The sequence below is a fragment of the Palaemon carinicauda genome, chromosome 15, assembly GCF_036898095.1.
Source record: "Palaemon carinicauda isolate YSFRI2023 chromosome 15, ASM3689809v2, whole genome shotgun sequence".
Lineage (NCBI taxonomy): Eukaryota > Metazoa > Arthropoda > Malacostraca > Decapoda > Palaemonidae > Palaemon > Palaemon carinicauda.
Genome location: NC_090739.1, coordinates 58910574 through 58915573, shown reverse-complemented (window position 1 = coordinate 58915573; position 5000 = coordinate 58910574).

The window sequence follows — 5000 nt, the reverse complement described above, 5'->3', positions numbered from 1 at the left end:
ATTGATGTCTAAAAGGTCGATCATAAAATTCCATTTCAAAACCGTTACTGTGGTTGTTGGATTGGGTAACAATAGGTCAGAATGGGACGAATCAGAGTTTATTAAAAGAGAATGGGTGACACTGGTATCAGAAAAACTAAGAAATAATTCCTTTGACGGTGACCAAGAATGGAAATGGTAAGCAAAGGCTGGTTTTTTATTACAAACTTTTTAAGGATTTAATCAGTCTACAGTCTGCTTATCGCATAGAAATCTATTAAAACGTCGCCAATATCTTTCTCATTGGGGAAAAATGTAAAAAGTTTTTATAATGGATTATCTTTAGATATTTTTGAAAGCGGTGGTACATCTTTACTAAAGTTCTTAAGTCTGTTAGATATTGGAGATCTAAGGAAGTGAAGATTTAAGTATTTTTAGATGATGGCATAGCTGCGGATGGTTGTTTTGAAGGGGCATTGGATGCTAGTTATTTACTTTTAAAAGCTTCAAGATTTGGATTTATTTACAAGAAAGTATAATTGGTTTTCAGACTCTAAATTGTATTTGGAAAGGTTTACAGAGGACGAATACTGTAACTACAGTATTAGGATAAACTATGTCGTTAAAGATCTTGTTTAGATGCCAAACCTTCTGAATTAACAAAAACGTTATTTTAACGAATATCTTTTGGACAGAATTGTCTGTTACATAATTTCCATGAAATTTGTCGTGAGAAGTATTGTTAAAATGTAAACGATAAAGTATTTCTGTATTTTTACATATTGAGCAAAGCTAGTTGAGAACTTAATGAAGAAATATCAGATGCTCTGGTTGAGATCACGTTTTGACGCAGAAATTCATTCTTTTTATTTTGGTCGTTACTTTAACTATATACTTGCATCAGACTTATTTAACCTATTACTTCATTGTGACGCCTAAGATGTAGGCAGTTTATCACTATATTGTGACGCCTATAATGTAGGCAGTTTACACTATATTGTGACGCCTAAGGTGTAGGCAATTTATCACTATATTGTGACGCCTAAGATGTAGGCAGTTTATCACTATATGGTGACGCCTCAGATGTACTGTAGCAGCTTAGCACTATATTGTGACGCCTCAGATGTAGGCAGTTTAGCACTATTGTGACGCCTCAGATGTAGGCAGTTTAGCACTATTGTGACGCCTCAGATGTAGGCAGTTTAGCACTATTGTGACGCCTCAGATGTAGGCAGTTTAGCACTATTGTGACGCCTCAGATGTAGGCAGTTTAGCACTATTGTGACGCTTCAGATGTAGGCAGTTTAGCACTATATAGTGACGCCTCAGATGTAGGCAGTTTATCACTCTATTGTGACGCCTCAGATGTAGGCAGTTTATCACTCTATTGTGACGCCTAAGATGTAGGCAGTTTATCACTCTATTGTGACGCCTAAGATGTAGGCAGTTTATCACTCTATTGTGACGCCTAAGATGTAGGCAGTTAATTACTATATTGTGACGCATCAGATGTAGGCAATTTATCACATTGCGAAGCCTTGGATGTAGGCAATCTTATCAATATATTGCAACGCCTCATAGGAAATTTACCGCTATATTGCGACGCTTCAGACATAGGAAATTTACCGCTATATTGTGACTCCTCAGATTTAAGTTATATTGTGACGCCTCTGGTGTTGGGAAATTTATATGTTGTGACACCTCAGTAGTAGGTTTGGAGTAATTCTGAAGTTTTTAGCGATGAATACAGCGCATTTTTTTTATCATGAAAAGAGTGGTTGGAAACTGGACAGCAAATGAATCTTTAAAATTAAACATGAAGGAGCAGGAGGCAGTCGACAGAATTATGTAAAGTACTTTGGCAATGTTTGAACGTTGTTTCAGATAAAAGATTTTCGATTTTAATGCAAGTAGGTAGCAAAAAGCCAGATTTGGAAATCATAGAAAACCAAAGAATTTAAACTTGTACTGAATACACTGTTCAGGTCATCAATGTATGTAAGCCCAGAAAGAGTACAAAAGAGTGGATATTTTGAAGTGTTGTCAACTAACATGGATGAATAGTCAATTCTTGCTTACATTTTTCAGAGTTATGGACTTGTGAAAGTTATTCAATCTTTAGACTGTTTTGCTACTTTTAAAAATATGCTGAGGTTTTTAATCTCTAATATTGGTGTCCTGGTACAGAGGGAATTGATGCTTTAACTTGAGGTTTGGTGCTTTATACCAAAAGTTATTAATAAAATGGAGGTAAAAATTCTTAAGTAGAATATTCCAGAGTGAAAGTCCTCTCCATCTTGACTGTTGATATTAACGAGGGAAGCTTTATTGTTAAACTTTGAGTGTTTACGTAACAAAAGGTTATTACACACAGCAAAGAGGGAAATTTTTCGCTGAAATTTAACTTTGATATAGAAGGTAAAGGTTTTTGAAATTATAAGTATATATGTACAATGTTTTATTTTTGGAATCTGCTTTCCAGGATCGTGAATACAATGAAATGCCAGCAGTCGTCTTTAACGGTGGCATCTAATTTGGACAGGAAATTGGGGGACCTCAGTTGTCATGAGCATCTTCTATCATCGATGAATGACAGCACCGACAAGGCCTACCAACTTGTCTTTCAACAAAGAGAAGCTTACAATAATGGTCACGAGCAAAGCTAAATGCCATTGTATGTTGCTTTATTTATCACGCTTTTATTAGATTCCGGCGCTTTAGTAATCTCCAGTGATCAGGCTATTTATGCCATAACGTGCATGCATGAAATGAGGGGTTACATAGATCCAACGGAAAATTCACTTGTTAAATCTTTGCAAGCACCTGTGAAACATTAAGCTGGTAGATCGGTGCATACAAAGGATCTTTTTGATAATATGGTGTTGCAGAATCCGTGCGGATTATATTTTCCGATATTGAAAAACTTCTTTATTATTTTGATAGATCATTAAGGTTTTCTTATGAGATTTGGGGAATTAAGTTTATTGTAATTTGAAGATTTCTTAGTTGAACAGAAAAAAAAAATGAAAAATCACCAATACTGTGAAGTTTTTTATATCGGAAGTTGTCACAAATGCTTTTCCATATTTGATGTATTTTGCTTGATACAGAGGAAGCTGGAATGATTTTGTCCTTTGATCGTTTTCTCTTTAAGAAGTTTTTTAAAAGCTCCTGTAATGTAACCAAACAGAATTTTTTGTTAAAACTGTGGCCACAAGTTCAAACATCGCAAACGATAACGTCAATGATAGGTGTCTTCATAGACATGAGTGTTGGTAGTCTGTTTCAAGTAAACATGTTTGTCAAAGGCTTCAAAAAGAGGTTAAATGTGTAAATCATTCAATCGGAACATTTATTTCTCTCTCTCCATTTTTTTCCTTCTCTCCCTTTCTTTGGTATTATCTAGGGTCAACCGGCACGGTGCGCTATAATGCAATTTAATGTTTTATTATGTTTATACCTGTAGAGAATGCGGAGTGAAGTGAGGACTAGAATTTTTTCGCGTTACGAAGTATAGCGAAAAATAATTGTCCTAACGACATGTAAGCAGATCTTAAATGTCTTGTTAAGTTCAGTTGTTATGTAGGCAGTGGCCAATGAGAATTTAGCGTTGGGTGAAACGTATTCAATGTTTGAAGAGGTATTTAGTAAGTGGTCACTTTCTAGCGCACGCTAGCCCGAGCAAGTCGAATTTATTATTAATATTATTATTATTATTATTTATTAGTAGTACAAGAGTGAGGTTCCACCACTCAAATTTGAGTTACTCTGCATTATTGCCGTGGATACACAGGTTTCCATAGTTTTTTCAAAACTTGAGATTTTGTTTTTTATCTATGGTTTTTCCTGGGCGGCAGAGGAGGCTTTATGTTAATTTGAAAGTTTGTTCATTTTGTTTTAAATATGCACTGCTATATCAGTACAGAAGTTTGTAGAAGTTATTAGAATGTGATGTTATATATAAATTGTTTTTTAAAAAGTATGATTCATTAGAAAAATAAACCTGTCGTCAACCGGCACGGTGCGCTATAATGCAATTTAATGTTTTATTATGTTTATACCTGTAGAGAATGCGGAGTGAAGTGAGGACAAGATAATGTCAAGACTATTCGTTGTCCTAGTTAGTCTATCTCTGAAGCTCCTCAGGGGCAACTACCTACCTCAATATAAATTATTATTATCTTCATTACTAGCTAAGCTACAACCCAGGTTGGAAAAGCACGATGCTATAAGATCAAAGGCTCCAACGTGGAAAAATAGCTCAGTGAAGAGAGGAAATAAGGAAATGAAGAAACGATATAAGAAGTAATGAACAATTGAAATAAAATATTCTAAAAACATACATTAACAATATAAAACAGATATTTCATACATAAACTATAAAAAGACTGTTCACCATACAAACATTTGCTGCAACTTTAAAGTTTTGAAGTTCTATCGATTCAACTACCCAATTAGGATGTGAAATAAATTTCATTCCATGATTTTAAATTTATTATTGCCTTTATATATATTTAATGTATTAATATTTTGCCTCTAGCCTCTTTTGCTATTTATTTAAAAACATTAGAAGGCAAGGGAGTCTAGAGGTTGTTTATGTCAATAGATGGCTCTGCTGTCCAGTTTTACTTTATCTTCCAGTTTGAAGATCCTTGGAGAGAAATCAGCAGAGTATTTACCTTGAGGAAAACTTGATGGACGAAAGGGAGTCGGTTTAACAACTCTCATTATATAGAGTGTGGAGCAGTTATTGGCCATGGACTTATTAATTGCTCATTATCATTTTACATAATTTTTTTTTTTTTTTTTGCCATGGAGAATTTATCAAGGATTTTATAAACAGCCATGGAGTTATTTGATTTCTTCGTCCCGCTCTGCGACAACGATTTACTACCTTATTAACATCGTGGATTATGTGTCTTCGCCCTTATGGGAACCGTCATCATTATCCCCACTCTTTGGACAGAAGACTACTGTATCGACTACTTAAGGATATAGCCTCTTAAACCCCGTAAGTCCTT